The sequence below is a fragment of the Falco rusticolus genome, chromosome 3, assembly GCF_015220075.1.
Source record: "Falco rusticolus isolate bFalRus1 chromosome 3, bFalRus1.pri, whole genome shotgun sequence".
NCBI lineage: Eukaryota > Metazoa > Chordata > Aves > Falconiformes > Falconidae > Falco > Falco rusticolus.
The window spans coordinates 99060456-99082607 of NC_051189.1; the positions used below are offsets into that span (position 1 = coordinate 99060456).

General features: G+C 42.9%; 2 long non-coding RNA genes across 3 annotated transcripts; one reads left to right on the plus strand and one right to left on the minus strand.

Moving 5' to 3' along the window:
• The first annotated feature begins 118 nt into the window (after positions 1 to 118).
• Positions 119 to 6970, plus strand: LOC119145105. The gene is made up of 2 exons (XR_005103301.1): positions 119 to 3958; positions 4194 to 6970. It is a non-coding gene; the product is annotated as an uncharacterized LOC119145105 (long non-coding RNA).
• Positions 4648 to 21332, minus strand: LOC119145106. 2 transcript variants are annotated; one of them, XR_005103302.1, is made up of 3 exons: positions 19665 to 21332; positions 15364 to 15716; positions 4648 to 5555 (listed from the first exon to the last, which is right to left on the minus strand). It is a non-coding gene; the product is annotated as an uncharacterized LOC119145106 (long non-coding RNA). The 2 variants fall into 2 exon arrangements; XR_005103303.1 differs by lacking the exons at positions 15364 to 15716; positions 19665 to 21332 and adding an exon at positions 17648 to 18872.
• Positions 21333 to 22152: the final 820 nt, after the last annotated feature.

The window sequence follows — 22152 nt, forward strand, 5'->3', positions numbered from 1 at the left end:
CCCCGCCGAACCGGCCGCCGGGCCGCAGGGGGGCGCTCGGCGGGGCGGGCCGCCGCCAACGGCCGGGGGCGGGTGGGAGGGCCTCGCCATCCCGGGGCGGGCGCGGGGGGGAGGGGGGCTCACCCACCGCTTCCCCCAGCCCGGCGAGGGGCAGCCCGCCCGCGGGGGTCCTCTGTGAGACTGCTCGGCTGGGGCTACAATTGGACAGGCAGCCGGTCCGTCCCGCGGGGGGGGGATCCCCCGCCCTGCGGCCCAGTGTGCGGTACGGGAGGTGTAAACCCCCCGCGCGGCTCCTCCCGTGGTCCCCCCGCCCCGGCGGGGACGCGCGGGGCCGTGAGGGGAGCGGCGGGGCACGGCCTGTTGGCCCCGGTACCGGGTTCGGCCGGGCCCCGGCGGTCGGAGCGAGTCCTCCTGCCCCAGCTCCTGGCTGCACTAGCTCGGGCACCTGTCGGGGCCCCGGTGCCCGTTCGCGACTGTCCCAAGCAGCGGAGAGCTGGAGTTTCGCAACCGAAACAGTTTTGAGAAGGTTCTCTTACTTTTTTTGATATTTTTTTTTTCAGTCATTGCTCTTAGAAGTCCTGATGTATTTAGCGGAGGATTTCCAAGCTTTTAGCCTGTGGTTCCCATTACTGGAAGCTAAGATATGTGTGTGTGACTTGGGGAAATAGTGATTTTTTACTTGATTGGGGTTAAAAAAGGAGTAGGAATCTGAAGTCATATGTTTATCATGTAAGTGAAATATGGTCATTAAAAAAGTACTTCTGCCAGGATGGTCTTACCTTGCCCTGCACCGTGTAGGCTGTGCTGCAGGGAGGGCTCGGGCAGCCTGGCAGAGCTTGCTGTCCAGCTCATGGCAAGCCTGGAACCCGAAATACCCCAGAGGTTCTCTGCAGGCTCCATTTCAGGCTCTTTACTAGTCCCATCGTTTTCTCTTCTTCAAATAACCGCCAGCTGCGACAGCTGAAACTGTAGTAGTAGCTCGGAACGGCAGCGTGGTGTGCTCAGTGTCCCGCTTGTGCTGTGCAAGCAGGTGATGTTCTGGAAGACTCCGGCAGAAATTGTTCGGTGCGGAAGGTGTTTTACAGCAACAACATTTCTCTAACAGTATTGTTTGAGTGATGACAGTTTGAATGTATATACGTATATATACACACACGTATTTTAAGTAGGGAAAAGTAAGCAGTTTGGAAGGGCTGGGTAGCCATGCATAGGAATTCCTAACGTTTTCCATTCAAGTCTCTCTTTCCAGTTGTTTAAAATTTGCCGGCCTGAAGCTATCTGGATGGAACTTTCCATGGGCTGTATCTGCCGCAAGCAGGCTGCTTGTTGGGCTTCGGCTAAAACTGTTGACCTGCTTTTGGGAACAGAATCAAGGTGATTTATTGCACACTACAGATAGTCTCAAAGCTTTTTCACTGTGGAAATCTTGTACCTCTGGGATGGTGACTTCAAGTTTAGACATGGTAGTTCTCCTGGATTCAAGGAAATGTCTTTCATTGTCTTTGTGAAACTACCCAAGAGTGACCAATGGCCAGAATTCTGGGGAAAAAGCCACACATAATCCATGTGGAGACTCAAGGGGCTGGTATATAACACCTCTGAAGACCACAAGCATTCTTCAGCCCTTCACATTTCCTCCATGTGACTGGACTCCCATCTATTTCTGCCACTGCAGGAGCAGGGTGGGATATCACATGGCTCCAGGCATGGGATCTGAGAAGAGTGTGCCACTCTCGCTGTAGCAGGTACTCAACCATCTGGGCTTTGTGCTGTGGTTGAAACAGCTGCTCCAGAAAACAGCTGGAAGTAGAAAAGGGCTGATGGGGAAAGTCAGGAGGAAGGTGGTGATTCTGAAGTGGGTTAGCACAAGAAGGCCAGCAAAGGAAACTAGAGCAAAGCTGGCTATAGATATAAAGGAACAGAAGCAAAGGGAGCTATGGTTAGGAGGATGGAATTGGTGTGGGAAGTGTATCAGCAAGAATGGGGTGAGACAGAGGTTTGAGAAGAAAGACAAGATAGTATTAAGATGACAGCACCGGGGAGAGAGACAGGAGAAGCTGAGAGGGGCAACAAGGAAGGAAAGAAAACTAGAATTATTATTAGAAAAATTATTACTGTTGAAAAATACTATTCCTGAATTTCTGTGCTTCTTTTCTTGTTTAGCTGGTAGCTTTGAAACACATCAGCAAAATACTGTCAGCTCTACAGCTTACAGTCACGGGAGGCTGGTACAGTCCCAAAAGGAGGAGAAGGTAGATTCCTCCTCCAAACTTGAGCTGTCAGCAGGAGAGTTTGGTTTGATGTCTCCTCAAAATGCAGTCTTTGGTGCACCTCCTTCTGTGGGAGCTTCACAGGCTTGGTTACGTGGTAGTACAGATGTACAGTGCCAGCAGTGCAGTGCAACATACAGAGTCTGTGCCCCGCTATAAGAGACACTTGAACTGGCACTGCATGGAGCCCAGGGCCATTCGACAGGGCTAAATCCAACTGAGACCATGCTCCTGGACCCAAACTGGCTCAGCAAAGGTACATTCGTGATACGCTGTACTTAGACTAGAAAGCTCTCTTACACCCTGCTGTGCCTGGGTGGACCCATCTTGAGTATCTTTGCGCCACTGCTGTATTTGATTGGTAAACTAATTTGCACATGGATGTTGTATGTCACCGTCTGTTGCCCCTTCTCCGCTGACAGGACCACCTACAAGGCGTAAAAGTAGCCATATCCTGTCAGACCAAAAGATTATTCAGATTTCTTGTCTCTGACAGTGACAATTGTGGATGCTTAGACAAGGCATACAAGAAACGTGGCAAATACAGAGCAATCTGTTTACTTTGTACTCTCCCAGCTTCTAGCTCTCAGGACTTCCGAAGATGGAAATTTCATCTGGAATATCATGTTTAGTAGCCATTGATGGGCATGTGTTACATGTCTAATATTTTTTTCCAATTTGCTTATATTTTTGACCGCCACAGTGTCCTGTGGGTTCTGCTATTTAATTATGTGCTGTATAAAAAGTACTTCCTTCGGTTTGTTTTAAAGCAGCTGCCTTGTAATTTCATTGGTTGCTGGCTTGTTCTTGTGCTGTGAGAAATGAGCGAGTAATCATTGCTTAATTGCCTCTCCCATGCTATTCATAACTTTATATACCCTGAGCTGTCTCTTGGCCTCACTGAGGAGTCTAGTTAATCTCTCATTATATGGACGTTGTTGGTGTCCTTGTTATTCCTTCTCACCCTTTTCTGGTTTTGAAAGGGAGAGACTATAGATTTTTGTGGTAACTTAATGTTTCATTCTATATTCCTCTATTAAGAGTTCCTACAATCAACCCCAGTGACTTCATAATCTACTTTTTCGAAGGTAATAGATAATTTACAGCCTAACATGTATGTATAATCAAAAGTTGCTTTTTCCTGTTCACATTTATCAATATTAAATGCTAACAGTCTTTAAATTGTCCCAATACAACGTTGTGAAATCTGCTGCAACTCTATAACAAAGCTTTGATTATCCTGAATTATTTCCTATCCTTGCTAACTTTTCTCATCTCCTTTTCCAAAACCTTAACGTGTCCAACAGGACAGATTCCTTCATATTAGTTTCCAAACTCAAAATGTATTCTCATCCTTTATTTATTTCCTTTTAAACAGCTATTAATCCAGGAGGAGTATTCTTTACTTTTCTGTGATTATTTTATTTCTGTGGGTGTGAAACCTTATCCCCAATAATTTGGAAGTACAAATACACTTTCTTGACAGGATCACCCTTAGTGTTCAGAGAACTCTGATGGATTTGTGATGTATAACTTCTGTACAGTGGCTATAGTTTCCCCATTATATCGTAGCTACCTGGATATCTGCTAATTTCACTGTTTGCTGTGCAGTTTCTACTGGTTTGCATGTGGAAGTGAGTGACACCCTGTGAGTCTTTGACCATGCCTGATTGATGTGATTCCCTACGGTGAGTGTTACTCTTTAGTGGAAGGTTTTCTTTTAGAATTTAAAGAGTAGGAGACGATTCACTGGACAATGTGGAGAAGTCACAAAGACAGTCATTTAAGAGTTAGGAACTACAAGAATGAAGGTTGCCAGTGTGGCACCCAAGCACAGCGTAGTAATGTTGTAAGACATCTAGTATGATGTCATCAATAGAAATGTTAGCCTGCCACTAAAATGTTCCTTTTATCTTTGCACAGGTGTTTTAAACTCTGCCCTTGCCAACACTAATTTTGGAAGAATCCAGAGAAGATTGGAAAATGGGGGAGAGGAACCAGAAATTTGATTCCACAGTTAAATGATGATGTGGAAGTGCCCATAAGGTATCTTATATCTGTGAATGAAACTCACCAGAGATAAGCTGGATACTCCTGTGCAGCTTTTTTTTTCAAATCCTGATTCCTTTTGACATTGGAAACTCAGGCATAGGGACCATGGTGGCCTGTGGATGAACTGCAGGTCTAAAAGATACACAGTATTGCAAGAAACAAAGCTGAGCAACTGAGGGAAAGGGGTTGGGTGTTATTTTTACTAGGTAACATCGGTACAACGGCTGTAAAGTTGTAGCACTGATGGCCTTCATTATCAAAAGAGAATGTTACCTGCTGAAGGAGACTTCAGAGATCATGAAATAATGATATTTTCAAATAATAGTAAATTAGAATCATATTTATTGATGCAAAATTAAAGCAACAGAAGACAATTAATAGCACTTTACATATACTTTATAGTTCGTGAATCATTCTAACTACTTGAGAACTTTTGTGTCTAGGCTTGAGATAATTTTGCAGCCTAGTTTCTTTTCCTGCTGCTGAGAGGGATCTCTTGACTTTAATAAAACCAGTGGTTGTAAAGCAGTCACATGTAAATATAGGATTCTTTTTTCCATTTACTAGTGAATTGAAAAGAAGATGGTTTATATCAGATCTTTTTGTGAGCTCTACTACTTTTCATTAGGAACTTTTTAAGATGCAGGAGACTGTGTAATACAGCTGGAAAGTAAAAACCTGGAAGGGCATTTTCAAAATCAGATATTGCCAAAATTGATGTTTAATGAGAATTACTCCGAACTAATGTGGAAAAGGTAAAGGTCCAAGAAAATAGTTCAGGATCCAGGCAGTAACTGTTGGACATGTAGAGATTTCAGTTCAACTACATTTTAAGGAAATCGGGAGAGGTGTTTTATAAAGAATACAGAAGATGTCCAGGAGTTTTGAAATAATGCTTTATATTTTAAAACTATTTAAATAATCATGTTTGTGTTTTTAAGAAAGGATTTGCAGAAAAGTCATGTAAAGGCAAATCGTAGCGCATGAAAGTTTTTGATATTAACGTTCTTTCAAAATTCCAAGCTGAAGTTTATAGGAGCCATCAGTGTATCACGTACAACTCTTCCTACCTGTGTCAAATGAAAGCAGAACACAAAGACAGTGTAATACAGCATAACTTCTCAGCTGCTTTGCGTTGTACTTCACTGGCAACGTTGGTTTTTTTAGTATCATCCCAGTCTTCGCAGTGCAAGTACCTTAGAGTTTGTTCTCTGCTACCATCTACAGGGGAAACTGTACAACACAGAGAAATGTCATTTTAACTTTGCCAGAAAGTTACAGAAATAGTTCCAGTTCCTTATACCATAGTTTTTTCCCAGAAATCCTTTTTGCAGTAAATATAATAGATAGGGAAAAAAAGATGTTGAAACCAGTTAAGACTTACAGTTAGCAGAAAGCTATTCTAGTGTTTTTAAAGCTGTAGGTGTAACATAATTTTATATAAAGAAAAATTAAACTTGTATGAGCAAACAAGCCCTTTCAAATGTAGTTAAAAGTCTCATGGAAAAGATTAAATTGCACTTCAGGAATGATTCAATCCTGGTGCATGGATTTAGAGAGCCAAGATCTACAAAGTTTTTTGTCCACCAGTGCTATCAAATAACACTGCTGGCTAAACCCACTGTTCTGCAACATGTATAACCTGAATAAGGTACCTGGTAACACTAGCGCTAACTGAACACTTTGTCCTACCCTACGCTCTGAAAGAGGTCTAATTGCGTGTGCAACTATTCTAGTTGTGGACAGTCATGACTCTTTTCAAATAATGCCCAAAGGAAAAAAAAGAAATTAGGGACAAGTGTGGTTTAAAGCTGATTAGTGTTTTTTAAGATGACTGATATATTAATTATGTAACTACAAAAAATTCTGGATTGTAAAGATTTTCTAATAGATTTGTTTCATACAAATGGCCTTCTTTTACTTTAAATTGGTACTTCATTACTCTATTGGAGTGAATACCTGTAGAGATCAGGTCAACACGTGCTCACTTAAAATCTCATCCAGGCTCTCACTGGCTCTTGTTTTGATTACTGACACATTTTTTTCCTGCAGCATTGGTAAATTTACCCTTGTCCCAACAGAATGCTACTGCAAAGTGTATTTCCCAAATTCACCTCTTTGAACATGTCACTCCTGTTTTTGCATATTCTGTTTTGCTTCGTCTGGTGTCATTCTTCCTTTTCTAGGTTCCCGTTGTCTATCCATCCACCCCAAGACAAGCGTTAGCCCTTATGTCAGACTTTCAAACAGGCACTGCTGCATTTTCTTCTGAACTTGCCCTTTTACAATTAGGAGTTGACCCCAATAAACACACAAGATTAATATACTATCCTCTTTTTAATTACTTCTTAAAACTTCTTTTCTTATTGTTTCAAGGGGGGAAAACTCTTTTCTACTGAAAGCTTGTCAACAGAGAGTTGTGCTGAGATCACAGCGTAGTCACTGATTAGTGCTGTCTTATTGTTTCCTTGGCCTCCTACGCCAGCTGGTCGATATCCAGCTTTGAATTCTGCCTCCTACTTAGATCAATTAGCCCCTTCAGCCGGGGCTGCGTGCGTTATTCTGGGCTTGTGTAACATCCAGCAAAATAGGGTCTTCCTCTATGAACACAGCTGCTTGGCACGGTGATAATAAACACAATAAACATATTACTGCTGTGATTATTATTATGAGTATCATATTTTACACACGGGGGAAAGGCCTGAATTCAATGCCCAGTAAGCTCCACCAGAAAGAACATGACCCAGTTAACCATGAGACCTTTAGGTGGATTTTCATCGCTGGCAAAGGCAGGACCCCTGCTGGCTGATCTGTAAAACATTGATTTTTTTTATTATTATTTTTTTTAAGGGCAGCCACTTAACAAACCCTCCCAGGTGGGTCTGTTCCTGTCACTGCCTCAAGCCAGGGTCATCAAAGAAAGGCTGTGGATACTACAAGGAAGAGAAACTGAGACCTTCACCTTCAAAGTCTCTTGTCAATCACATCTGTCAGCAGATATTTTATACCCCTATGGTGAATATTGGCACAGCTGGTTGTCCTGTAAGTGCAAGGCTCCTTTTGTAGGAAAAAGGAGACCGGGTTAAGGAAAAATTTAGATGAAATTCAGCATTGTCTGCTTTAGCAGCTGCTCAGAAAGAGTACCATGCCTACAGTATTAAGTGACTGTATGTGAACAAATTCCAGGTTTCTTACCAGTGCAGAAAAATATAAAGTAATCATCTACCCTACCTTAAAGCTGGGTGTCCAAATGAGTGTTTAGTTTGATTAGTGGTCCAATGAAACCAACTTTATAACACAGCATGCATTTCCCACAAGGCTAAAATGATGCAGATGCATAAAAACCTGGGCCTGCAAGTGCCATTGGAACAGTGCAACGGGAGAGTACACAAAGATTATTGCACTGAGGGGCTTGGTGTTATCTGGATAACATGGTTGCATGTATTGAAAAGATGTTTGAATATTACCCTGTCTGCCTCAGTCCTGCCTTTTAGCTCCACTTTCAAAAGTCAGCTCCCTTACCACTTGCAACAAGCCCTTTGCCCAAGCTGGCAGAAATGTGATGAGCTGGATTTTGCTGGATGTTTTTCACTGCACATATTACAGAAATGGATTGATTGGCAGTGAGCTAGATTAAGTCAAACGTTAATTAGTTTCAGCAACTATTGTCTTGTTCAGGTGATGACTCTGTTAAATACTTTGGGGAATTTTGAAGTCCCATGTGAAAGAAGTCTTGGAAATCGCTGATATAGCTGAAAGTTCCACTCATGCATTGCTGCAGCGGAGATTCACTGGCTATAAGGCCAGAAGTGACCCTGGTGGTCACCAAGTCTGAACTAGTGGGAAAGTACGATGTATGAAGCTTCATTTTAGAAGGATTCAACTTTCCTTTAGTTTACCCACTTTAGCTTTCTTTCCTCTAAATCAGTTTTAGACTTCATTCAAAGAATATGTATGCATTTTTGGCGCTTAATCTCTAACTATGCTATAAGATGCTTTCCTTACATTTAAGTCAAAGTTTTTCTTAGTTTCTCAGTTTGTTTTATGTATTTTACACATATCTGTGTCAGTGAGAAGCTGTTGAATTTCACTACAAAAAAATCTTATCTGACTTTGTACTGTAGAGGTGGCCAAGGTATCATGGACACCTGAACTCTCAGAAACCCATTTGGTACACATAGTAATGGAGTTTGTCTCAGCAGAGAAAATCAAAAAATTCAGGCGTTAAAGATTAAAAAAAAATAAAAATCCACTCTGATGAGGTAACATAAGCTTTTTGTAACAATTATATTTTGCTTGGACTAGAACCTAACTTTAAGAGAGGCAGGGACTCTAGCTTTTGAATTGCAAGGGAGAGAGAAGAGTTACAATCCTAGCAAAATTATTCTAATGGATAATTGCCCTGAGAGACGGAGAGAGGAGAGAAAATGTAGAGGAAGGCCTGACCCTCCTGTCACGAACAGGTAAAATAAGAGTTACAACTTCTTAATTTTTGTAACCAAAAACCTGACAATCTTTAAATCAGAAACCAACTCTGTTATTAACTTATTAAAACGGAAACTCCAAATTAAAGTCACCAACCTAAAAATCTAAAATAACACAAGTACCTTCCCCGTATCATTTTCTCACACGGGCAGTACCTGACATTAACAGAAGGGTGCTGCAGCTGGTGATCTGTACCCCAGGATGGGAAGATGGGTGGTCCCTGCAACCCTTTCTTTAGGTAGGTTGCAGACCCCTCTGTAATGATAACTTTCAGAACCTTTTTCCTTGCTTTCCTTCAGTGTCATTTCTGAGGTGCAATTAGACCTGCTCCAGAGCCTCAGTTGATGGGGGTCTGCTGTTTCCAGTCGGTTCCATAGGAATATTTTCTTTCCTCTATCCCACTGTTAGAATCCCTGGTCCAGTACAGGCTTTCTTCATATGAGGTCTTTGCTTCTGTCACTACCCAGGCAAGACAGCTTCTTCTGAAGTATATGACCCAATTACTGTGCTAACAGATGGGCCAGTGTGCAATGCACTTGCCAGCTGACTGCTTGCAAACATGTTTTTAAACCAATGTCATCATAATTTGCTACATAGGAACTGACAAATTGCATTCTACTTAACAGAGTATGATCCGGATCTGCTGTAGCGACAGCCTCCCATACTGTTAATGAAAGATCTCCTTTTCCATCCCATGCATAGCCAAGGTTGGCAATAAGGGTGATTGCTATTACACAGTTATTGAAGTCCTGTAGTTTTCATTGAAGCCTGCTGCTTGTCTGAGTTATCTATAAGAAGGCACTTAGGCTTCTGATCTAACCTGAATTTATCTTCTCTAGCTAGGCTGCAGGTACGGCCTACCCACTGCTGCTCTAGCTCACAGCTGCGTGCCACTGCGGGCAACATGTATTCTAGCTTTTCTCAATTTGAGGTTTTCTCAAATGCCACTACTGATGTCAGGGGCCTGGCCTGAGATTTTAGGGACAGCTCCCTGATGTCTAGAAACCAAGTGGTGTAAGGATTTTGGTTTAAATTTAAACCTCAGAGGATTGCAGTTTAGGTTTATCATGTAAACAGAGGGATGCATCCAAGTGCTGTTGGTCTTGAGAAAGACGAGTGGTTCCACCTCCCCTGCTCCACTGTGTCTACCAACAGGAAGCATCTTCTCCACACGCAGGCTGTGGAACCAGTGAAATGAAGAGGTAGTGGGACAGTGTCTGAAAAAGAGCCACACTCCTGACTCCAGTCCCAGGCCCCCATGTACGCAGGCAGAGCCCTCTCCTCAACCACTGCAGGGGAGCTTATTCAGTCACTGTGCTGTCATGGCCTGACTCTTCCCACAAGTCACTCCGGCTCCTGTGATGTGCAGAAGAAAATTATAGGGTGCAATAGAGGATTAATACTGCCAAAAGTACATTAACTCTGAGTGTCCCTGCTCAGCAGTCCCTGCTTCCCCTTTCCACTGGGTTTGCCGGCTTTTCCATGTGGCCCTGCATTGTAGATTTGACACTGGGGGAGGGAAGGAAAAGCCAGGCTGTTTGTCCTTTCTGCATTAGCAAACCACACCTTTGCACAATTATCTTACATCCTGCAAGGTTTTTCTGGGCATGGGAATGGAATGGCAGGTTGGTAACAGCATCCCAGAGTTTTACATTAGACTTTTGGAAGGCTAAAACTAGCCTGTGCCGTACAGGATGGTAAAACATGACCTAATGTTGCAATTCCCATGCTAATTTGCCTCTGCCTTATTCAGCTTGGATCAGGTGTACAGATAATTAAGAGCTGACTGCTTGCTCAAACTGTTCCTTTGCTTTCTCACACATGCTGGTATCACAAAATAAAAACTTCTATCACAAAGTCCATATTTGTTGCCTTAAGATCTCTGCAGATATAGCATCTATCTTCATTTTTGGATATGATAAAGAGTGCCAAACACACAGATAATCCTGATATTCCTAAAGGAGATAATGGAAAGAAAACAAGAAAATGAAAACCACTGAATAATTAAAAGATTTGTTGTGATGTAAACTTATTCCAGCTCACTAAGGATTCTGAACAAGTTGTGGATCCAAAAATCTCACTGTTCCTAAAAGCAGAGTCCTTTCAGTAAGTACTAACTCTCTGTTGCATAACATACTCATTGCCATCTGCAAATTGAAATACTGGCAGGAATATTCCTTGTAGATAAACAAACCTGAGGCTGTCCCGTGCAGCAGTGAATAGCTTTCAAGTTTCTGGCACCATCTTCGGGGTTCCTCACCTGGGGGCTGAGTGCAAGAAAAACCCGGCTACTGCTTCACAGTTATAAGGCAATGACAGCAATTATTTCCTAAGTACATGGCTGTACTTGAAGTGTGTTTGGCTTACATTTTACACAGTGCAAAGTTCTGTAACTTGGGAGATAGCCTACATTACTGCTGAAAAGTAAAACCAAATAGCTTTTAGCACTTGAAGTTAATTTCTGAACTCAAGATTGTCAACAGGAAAAGCAAGAAACTACAGACTTGAAAATACTTATTACTCCAAGCAAATATTTCAAGAGCATATTTAACAGCTAAAGTATAAAGAGGAAAGTCTATTGCAAATAGTTAGAAGTGAATGCTGAGTATTATACATGGTCAGGAGTATAACAGCAGAAACTTCTAGATGGTTAGCAGGCATGCTGAGTAGCAAATAATTGACCAGCTGGGCTAATAACAAATAGAAATAGATTAGCTGTTTTTTTAAAAAGCAGTGCTAATTGTTTATTTTTACTCTATAAACTATGTGTATGTGTATGTCTTTGGCCTAAGGAAAGTTGAGAACCTTGAACTTTGTGGAGGGCTCTTCTCTCCGTTTGATATATTGGAAGAGATGAGAATAAGTTTTAACTTCTGCTTTACTCCAGACTTACAATCAGACTTTACCCCAGATTTAAAACCAGTCACATCAGCTGCTGCTTAGGTTAAACTGGGGGGGGGTGGGGGGGTGTTTCTCTCTAATACATTGCTTTTTAGAATTAGGTGAATATAACAGACTTTGGTGAGAATACAGAACTGGCCAGGCAAAAGCTTCTTTTTCATTGCCAGATAGCTCCGTTTTGACATTGTCCCCTTGTAGTTCACAGTGATACTGGCTCAGGACATTCCTTTATCAAGGCTTCTCTGGTCTTGAGAAACCACTCCATACTCACAGACATCTGTCCCAAAGAATGTGATGCTGAAGCCTAAATGTCATCACTGAGCATCTGATTTGTAGCAGCTCCTTAAATATATGCTGAATAATTTATTTTTGAAGACAAGATCCCATGTTAACAACAAAATGGACAGTATTCAAAGACACATTTAATAAATGGAAAATGGATGAAGAGAGAGCAACCCGATGACAAATAAAAAATAATTAAATAAATAGTAGGAAAGAAAGGTCAATGAATTGCTGTTGACAGGAAGATACTTTTGCAGGGCCTTGTTAGTCTGATATATGTATGATATTTATGTTTACTACTAAATGAAGATAGTAAAATTTTTTCAAGGCCGTAAATATCACTTCCCATAACATTTGTGGATGACACAGATTTGCCTCATTAGAGTAACTTGAGCGGACAGGGCAACTTGTACAGCGTGGTCTGAGTAATTCTGGGATGACCTGGACCTTTTCAAACAAACTGTAGCAAAACATCAAATTGCACAAGAAAGAGAAGGCGCTGCCTCCGGCAGGGGAGACTGTAGGCTGGACAGCAGTGACTCTGCAAGGGCTGCAGGAGACAGGAGCTGAACCAACTCTCCAAGTGCGATGCTGAGAATTGGCACGGCTTGGAAAATAACGCAGAGGGAAGTGGTTGGAAGGAGGGAGCTGAGGACTAAGGCTACGCTAGAAGCCTACATAACTGCCTTAGCTGTACTTATTTAAAAGGATATTGAAAATGGGTGTTGATACAGAAGAGAGCAGCAGTATTTGTTACAGAGCTTTAGAAAATGCGTTATGAACAGACACCTGAAAAACAGTCTGCTATAAGAAAAATCAGGTTTGATTACAGTGTATAAGTATCTTCCAAAGAAGGAGGTACTGAATGGCTGTAGGCTAATGGAAAAAAAAATTAAAATAACAGTCAGTGATTGGAAAATGGAGCTATGTACTTCAAAACGGGCAGTAACCTCAAATGACTTAAGAGGAATACATTCTCAAAACAAGTGGGGAACATTCCATCTCTTTTGGTATTAAAATCAAGTTTTAATTTCTTTCCAGGAGCTGCAGTTTAGCAGTCTAAAAAGCACAGGTCACTGGGTGAACTAGTAGGATATACCAGTGACATTTAGGAGTCTGTAACATCCCCTCCAAAAGAGGGTGGCCACATTTGAGTGGTTTACCAGGAACGGTCCTGGACCCACAGCGACTCCTGAACTATGCCCAGAACTGTTTTGGGACAAAACCATGCCAGCAACTGCTCTGATAATTTTGAAATTAAAATTAAAATAAATAAAATAAAATAAAATAAAATAAAATAAAATAAAATAAAATAAAATAAAATAAAATAAAATAAAATCCATGTCCAGAAGTGTTCCCTGATGCTCTTTAATTTCTCAGTAAGCACCTAAGTCTCTGGACAAATAACCTCACTTACAATTTTTCTTCTAGGCTTGTGTATTTCACTTTTTCTTGCAGAAAAAAGCACAATTTTTGTAAAAAAAAATTATTTAAATTTAATAAAATTTTAAAATAAATAAAATATGAAATAAAGGCCATTTAAAAAATTCAGACCTAGAGGAATTAAGGTGCAACACCTCATGATTCAATAACACAAAAAATCAGCTCTTCCTCAGCAAAACTAAGTGAGACAAAACTCAGGGGAAAGAATTGCTCATTGGAAATTTTACGGGTGCAGCACACTGCTTGAGCCTGCCACCCACTGCGGGCAGCGCAGGGCAGGGAGGGCACGGAGGGCAGGGCAAGGATGGCCATGGTTAAGGCGAGGCAAGGCAGGGCAATGCAGTGCAGAGCAGGGCAAGGCAAGGGAGGGGAAGGCAGGGCAGGGCAGGGGAGAGCAAGGATGGGCAGGGAAGGGGAGGGCAGAGCAGGGTAAGGCAGGGCAGGGCAGGAGGGCCGAGCAGGACAGGGCAAGGCAAGGCAGGATGGGAGGGCAAGGCAGGGCAGGGGAGGGAGGGCAAGGCAGGGCAAAGCAAGGGCAGGGCGGGTCAGGCAGGGCAGGGCAGGGCAGGGCACGGAAAGGAAGGGAAGGGAAGGAAAAAGGAAAGGAAAGGGAAAAGGAAAGGAAAGGGAAAAGGAAAGGAAAGGGAAAAGGAAAGGAAAGGGAAAAGGAAAGGAAAGGGAAACGGAAAGGAAAGGGAAAAGGAAAGGAAAGGGAAAGGGAAAAGGAAAGGAAAGGGAAAGGGAAAAGGAAAGGAAAGGGAAAAGGAAAGGAAAGGGAAAAGGAAAGGAAAGGGAAAAGGAAAGGAAAGGAAGAAGGAAAGGAAAGGAAGAAGGGAAGGAAAAAGGAAAGAAGAAAAAGAAGGAGAAAAGAAAACCCACCTCCCTTTTCAACACCTTCCAACCTTTGCTTTCTAAATGTACCCTGCTCAGATGGTTAATGTTGCATATGTGGTGCCAAAAGATCTCAAGATATGCATCATCTGAACCTAAATTGGTCTTGTTGGAACAAAAGATGAGGAAACGTCAAAACTGAAAAACAGAGGACAATTTTTGTTCCTTAGCCTGCAGCCCATTCCCTGCCTGTTAACAGCAGGGTTACTTCTGCTATTCCTTTCATTTACATCCCAATTTAAACTGTTAAAGCTTGTACATCAATTTGATGCAACTAGTCAACTCTGTATAAAGGGTAATTTCATTTTAACATTGTCGGAGACTATCTTCGGATGCCTGGGAGTGAGCAGGTGCATTAACAGTTTTAAGTTGTTATAATTTCAGTGAGCACAAGAAGACGCTTTTTAAACAAACAGCCCTGCTTTAGACAAAGAGCCTCAAAGGCAGTCAGAATCAAGCTGTATTGCTCAGTGTTGACTTTATTAACATACTCTCTTGGCATTCCTGTGAAATCAGTATTCACTGAATTGCTCACTGTCCTTATACTTGTACTAGCACAGCTGATTTTTTTTAACCTTAAATCACAACCAGGCTAAATAGACACCACCAAGTAAACCTAGCTATTAAAAAAGCTTGACTGCACATAGTTATTAGGTTTGTAACTATTTTCTCAGTAGCAATCCTTGCCTTCCTAAGTACACAATAATTTAAAATGATCGTAAACTGGCAGTAAGTGGAAAGGAATTCTGAGCAACAATTGAGAAGCCTTGAATATGTGTCTGTTCATTCATTCTTTTTCATGGGGTTTTTTGGTATCTGAGTAGGGCTTTATAAATTGGAAGAGAGGAGAGAGTTGTCAGTGAATTGAGGAAGTGTGTACAGGTAAGGTTATGGCCAGTGCATCTGGAAGAAAAACAAAACCTACAGTTTGTTATAGGGGAGCTGATAATTAGGGGCTTGCTCTTTCTATCTGTCATGACACTTCCATTTCAAGGTCACATCTGACTTGATCTAGTCAGGTTTCTAGCAGGAGACTGACCTGCATAACTGCCACAGGCCCTGGAAGCCGCCTCTGCTTCTGCAGCTCTCTGCTAAGTTAACGCCAGTATCCTCCATCAGTAGTGTGCGAACCTGTCAAGTATACGCACATGATGCTTGGCTCTTTGTTCTGCAGCGTGGCACCCTTTCAGCAGCTTCTGGGAGTCCTTAGATCAAGAAAACAATCTTCAGGCAGCACATTTGATAACACTTCTCAGGCTTTTTGTGTATTTCAGTAGTGCTGCCTCATTGGGTAAATCAGGAGTATGCAATTATCCTGTTGGTTTTCCTGCCCTTCACCTCAAAAAGATTTCTTGTATCTCTCAGAGATTGTGTATTTACCCTTGGTGTTCCCTGGAAGGCAAAGAGACATAACATTTGATACAACACTGATGAAGTTCTTGACTAGTTTGTGAAGATCTCCCTAATCTCAGTGCAACAGTCTCCAAAGTTTCCAAGCTCCTAAGGTTTCCCATCTGTCTCACAAGCTTAGAAATGGCATACACATGATGCAAAATCAGATGAATGTGAGATCTGAAGAAATCTGCTGTTTCCCAACTGATTTGCTGCCATATCTTTCCCAGAAAGACAAGATCTTCCCAGATGAGTCAGACAAAAAAGTGTCCAAAGGACCAAAACAAGAACACATTTATACCCCAGTACAGCTAATTCAACTTGCATCATACATTTTCTGAAATTGAAATGCTAAATTGTTTATGAAAAACAGAGCACAAGCCTCTATTTTCTGTTCTGCTAAGTTTAGAATTTAAATGAGACGTGTATTATCTTTCTTCTCATTATAATAAGAAAGATATTTTACACAAAATTAAAAAGAAAAGAGCTAGAATCAGAAAAGCATTTGCCTTCTGTTCACCTTGATAAATAATAATAAGCTTTGCAAGTATATGCTTCTTTCAACAGCTACGCTCTTTAGTCTCAGAATATTGATGTCTGGCTAATGAGGATTTTCATGGACTTGAATCTCTGTTTTTGTAAAAGATGCATACCAAGACTGATCATTTTGAGAACGGAATCCTAAAATCTTTATGCATGACCAGATTGTGTTCAAACCTGGGGACACATTGGGACCAGAAAACCTGACAAGAGGTTTTCCTTGCAGGTGAGGACTGCATCACGGGAGACACCATTCCCTACTAGAAGTACAGAGCAATTTACATTAGTGTGTTATCTCAGAACTGCCCATTCCACAAGCTTCATCATTTTCTAAGCCTTTGAATGCCACATCACAGCACCCCTACTTTTGCACATGGAAGTTCTCCAGAGGAAGGGAGAAAGATTTGCTCATCTTTGTGATATTACTCAAGACTCTTTCCCTTCTCACCACTGTCATTCACAACCTCAACAGCCAACTATTCTAATATTTATAATCGTCATCCTTGCAATTGCACCCATGGAGTGCAATGACACTTGGTTATAAAGAGATTATTTGTATTTTAAAGAGATAAAGACTGGTGAGATCAAAGCCAAGTCAACTGCAATGAAGTTGTGGCAGAAAATAGCATGGTTGGTGGGAGGAAGTTCTGAGAAAAGCCAAACTAAGTAAATAACAAGAAAAGCAGGCAAATAGGAATTTGCCAAGGATAGGTATGCATGAAAACTGAAATCAAGAGACTGATCAGTGGCTGCTCCTGTAGATGTTTGTCCCCACTGCATCTGCAGCTGGTTCTTCCTTTGAGTTTGGGCCAGATGGTACCACCCCTACACACACATTTTACGCAGAAGAGTCCTGAAGAGTGGGGCAATGCCAGCTGGGCTCTGCTACATCAGCTTTTACTGCCAGGTCTGAGGAAACTTGGATCTGCAGCTGTACTCCAACAAACCACGCACAGCCCAGAGCCACAGCAGCAAGGGAAAGCATCAGGCCTGTTCAGATCCTTTCTGCAGCCAGCATGGTACAGACACAACTGCTGGAACACGCAGTGCTGAGCGGTTTGTCCAGCTGTGGGTCACCCAAGAGGGGACCTGTGGGGGCTGCTGTGCCAATGGTGCAGAAGCTGAAAGGCCAAAGCTGCTTGCTGAAGATCTCACCGGTGGAAGGTGAGATCTCGGTTGCAATTTTCTCTTTGACCAGCAGACTCCACTGTGCTGCCTGGGATGTAGGGGCAGCCAGGTCTCCACTGACCTCAGGGCTCCCAGAGTCCCACCTTGGAAAGCAGGAGTGGTAAGGAAGACCCAGAGGAATGGGAAGTAGTGTGGATCACCTGCTATGTAGAGATGGATGAGGAAGTATTGAAACGTGGCAAAACAGCAAAAATTCCACTGACCTTATTAACTGAACTCCTGCAAAGCGCAATGAAGAAAAAAGCTGGAGTTTCCTGAACTCTTGGAGCTGGTGGCATCTCAGCCCTCTTTTTTCCAGGTGCTTGGATCATCCCTGCCTCCATGTTGTCCCCTCCCTCGTGTTGGCACAAAAAATTTCTGTGCAGCTCTGCGGTGAAACGGATCAGGAACCAATACAAGCCGAGAGTAACCCAGCCCAAGTAATAGTTGGCTCTGACTCAGATCAGTTCCCCAGCCACAAGCAGTGGGAGGGGCGGCACAGCGACAGGAACAAGTGATAAGTGAAAGGCAGGATGGCTGCTTCTGGTGGCAGTGAGAACTTCTGCCTGCTCAAGTTGTGCATGCAACTACAGCCTAAGAGCGGAGGCTCTTGAGGTCAATGCTTAAGACTGAATCAGCTGTAGGGTGATGTTGGAGCAATGTTGGCTTGCTCTTCCTGTACCCCATGTTCCTGTGTTCTCCAAAAGGTACATGATTTGAAAGCAGTGGACAGAGCAGAAGGCCACAAGCCAGAAAACAGGAATTCCCCAAATGTCTTCATGAGCATCATGCTCTGTTAGCACCTAGCTTCTGACAGGGAAGGCAGAAAATAGTCCCACAGGAGCAGCTCTGACCACGTTTGGAAACCCTGTGCTCTTGCTAACTTGGTTTCCACTGTAGTCTAAATAGAATGGGTTTCTGAAGCCTTTATATGCTGAAATAATATTCAATTGAAAGTATTATTATTTGTTGTAAATACTCCCAATGCTGCCAAAATGCATGTCTCTCAGTTACGCTCCTGTGATGATGAAGTACGAGATTTTGGAAAAGCTGCCAGGTATTGGAGAAGTAAGTCCATATTCCTCCAAAAGCTATATTGACAAAAAAATTCAAGCAAAATAAAAATGCTAACTGATGTTATATCCAGGCATACTAAAGAGGAAGATAAGGATGAATATAACTCTACTTAGAAACCCACTGTGAGTTTATAAATCCGAAGTGGACCTATGAAAAAAAAAAGATAAATAAAAAGCACAGTAAAGAAATGCCTCTTCACAAGGCACAGAAAAATCTATGATCTCAAAGCAAATTTTACAAAGATTCTTGATGCAACAAGAGTTCATGAAATCTTAGGGAAGTTTGAAAGTGAAAGAGAAGAAAAGAATTTCCATCTCCAAAAGGGGTAACAACTATACCTATCAAACCACAAATAATAGGAATGATGAAAAAAATCAGAACAAAGCTTGTAATTTTGGTAGTACGGTATAACTTGTGCAACTCTGTACCTTTCTAAAAGAAAAAGATGTTGGTTTTCTGGTTAATAAATAATAAATCTAACCATTTTGCCAAAGCCTGTAAATAAAGAGTCAGTTCCAAAAGTCAGCACATGATGAGAAACAGCCTCAGCACATAGACTCTTTAGGCAAGCATTCAAAAAAAGTAAATACAGCATGCAATTTATCTGATCTGGACGAGCATGGAAAGAAAACCGAACAAACCTGGATTGAATTAAGACATTCCACTAGTATAACTTTCCTACAAGTTCCCTAGTTAAAGAAGGATAAAGGAGACCTTGTGTACACAGAGATGAAGATCTTCTAGCTACAGAAGAGACAGCGCCCTAATAAAGTAGCCCTGCTCCTGTCTCCTGTAATAGGAGGCTATTTTGAGCTGGATTGATGGAGGGGACTCTGCGGTGCCTGTCTTGTAGGCCCTGAGCCAGGGAAGGAAACAGTTCCCCGGCCACTCAGCCATGGATGCTCTTCCTCCCTCTGCCACCCGCCCGCCCTCGTCCCCAGCCCCGGCTCCCACCATGCAGCTGCATGCTCAGCAGCCGTTCCTGCGCTGCCCAGGGAAACCTACGGGTCTGAACCAAACACCCCAGCTCTTCCCATGCAGGGCATGAAGAGAAACAGGCACCCAAGACTGAGAGCTGGCCTTCCACCCCCAAAAAAGAGCCCCCAGATGAGCGGGAAGTTTCAGAATAGTCCTTACTCTGCCTTCTCACAGCGAGTTACTTACTGAGCAGAAGCTGAAATTTCTTTTCCTTGTTTGCCCGCAAGGGATATCAGAGGCATGGGTTCAAATTTGTCTCCCGCCTGCTTTGGAAAGTGGGTTTGAACAAGTATCTCTGTCCTAGGATGGTGGGTGGGCTGTGGGCACTCCCTAATCGAGCTGTTCCACTGCCAGCCGGACCACCGTCAGCACAGCCCCTCAGCAGGTGACTTCAGGTGACTGAACCAGAGACCTGGATTGCACCCCTTGCCCCAGTGAAGAAAAGCAGAGAAAACTCCAGAAGATGAAATTGAAACAGATTCCTATCAGAATGCCCTGAAACTGCCTCTCAGACAAAAAGTCCCTAAATAACTTGAAACAGAAAACCTTGAAGATAAAAATACACAACAGTGAACAAAACGTATATTATCAATACTACGTACCTGACCTTAATAACCCCTTGAAGCCGGTTCTTCCGAAGCAAAGAGCATGCGATGCTCAGGACCCACGTGGGCAGCTGCCCCGCAGACCCCTGCACGCTCCAGAGGCCGGGGCTGTGGCAAAGCGATCCCTGCTGGCTGCGGAGTCTCTTCACAGACATTTAGGCTTGATTGTTACAAAGGGGTTGTTTGGTCTTTTGGAAGGCAATCGGTTCAGTTATACAAAAGCTGAAAGAGTTTAAAGATTGAAGGTCTGAGTAGTAGACTTAAGGGGGTTAGATGGCTTGAGAGCACCTTTATTTTGGGTTGCTTTCTATTTTAAATAGCACTTGATCAAGATGAAGGAGGTTGCAGATGATTGCTGGGTGAGGACAGGGTGCAGGAGGCTACTATGGACATTAACTATGTAAAGTTGGGCCGAATTGATAAAAGAGTTTGGAACTGGCTGTAGAGGAACAGATCCCGTGTCTCTTCTGCCTCCTAGGGACATGCCTTGCACTGGGCCATGTTCTCAGAGGGTGAGAACTGCAAGGTGTGCTGTAAACCCACAAAGAGCAAGGCAGAAAGTTACAGCAGAAGGACCGTCGTCTAGTGAGTAGCCAATCCCCTAATCCTGCAATACACAGACACTTAAAGTCACCTTGTGATAACTAGCCTGCATAAGGTCAAGTATACGTCTCTGTCTTTCCATGATAGGGGTGTAGCGCCCTTCCAGCTCCTCAAGCAGATAGGCACATGATGTTCCTCACTAAAATCCTCCCCAAAGCAGCACTGTGCTGACATACAGAATTTACAATGCCTGCGTGATTTTTGTTGTACTTTTGTAAATAATATTTGCTGCAAATCAAAATGATATGTTTACCAATGTATGTAGGGAGCGAAATATAGAAATGGAAGACATTAACAAGTTTATAGATATAAACAGGAAGCTGCTTTGACATAAATACATGATGACATGCAAAGAATTGAGATTCTCATGGAATATCAACAGACTGTGATGACCTTGACAACAGTTAAAAAAAATAAATCATTAACCCTGAAAAATAAACTCATATGACCCAAGCAATCCTTTCTCCACTACAAAGCTCTTTTGATAACTAGGATTGATGGGTGTTACACAGATATAATGAGGAGATGCTACCAAATGATGCTGTGTTACCGTATGCTCTAGTTGGGTGGTCTACTGTTTCCCTGAAACCACTGAAATAGGAGGGATGGCTAATTGGTAAACAAGATTGTGCCCATGTCTAATTATTTTTTTACAGCCAAGTGACATTTCAAGGTTGATGCCTTTTAAAAAATAAGGGATGATAGTCCTGTAAATGTTTCCAGAAACTGTTAAGTAAATACACCCAGTAACTAGACCACGTGTTGCTCATTGCAGTCATTTCACTCCTAAATACTCAGATCACCTTCTTAGTAGAAATTACAGAAAAAGGAAGTCAGTTTCGTTTGTTTAGTTTCATTTCTGTATTTTAAAATATGGTCTCTAGCCTAGAAAATATCATTATAACTGTATTGGGTTTGCGTGGCAAGGTTTTGGTAGCGGGAGGCTACAGGGGTGGTTTCTGTGAGAAGCTGCCAGAAGCTGCCCCCATGCCCGATGGAGCCCACGCCAGCGGCTCCCAGGCAGACCCACCGCTGGCCACGACCGAGCTCAGCAGCGATGGTGGCAGCGCCTCAGGGATAACGCTTTTAAGAAGGGGAAAAACCCCTCTGGAATGGCAACTGCAGCTGGAGAGAAGAGTGAGACTATGTGAGAGCTGCAAACACCCAGCTCAGTGCAGGAGGAGGACACAAGGCGCTCCAAGAGCCAGAGCAGAGATTCCCTGGCAGCCCGTGGTGAAGACCATGGTGAGGCAGGCTGTCACCCTCAGCCCATGGAGGTCCATGGTGGAGCAGATCCCCACCTGCAGCCCATGGAGCCCATGGTGGAGCAGATCCCCACCTGCAGCCCACTGAGGTCCATGGTGGAGCAGATCCCCACCTGCAGCCCATGGAGGATCCCACACCGGGGCAGGGGGTGCCCGAAGGAGCCGTGACCCACAGGCAGCCCACACTGGGCCAGCTCCTGG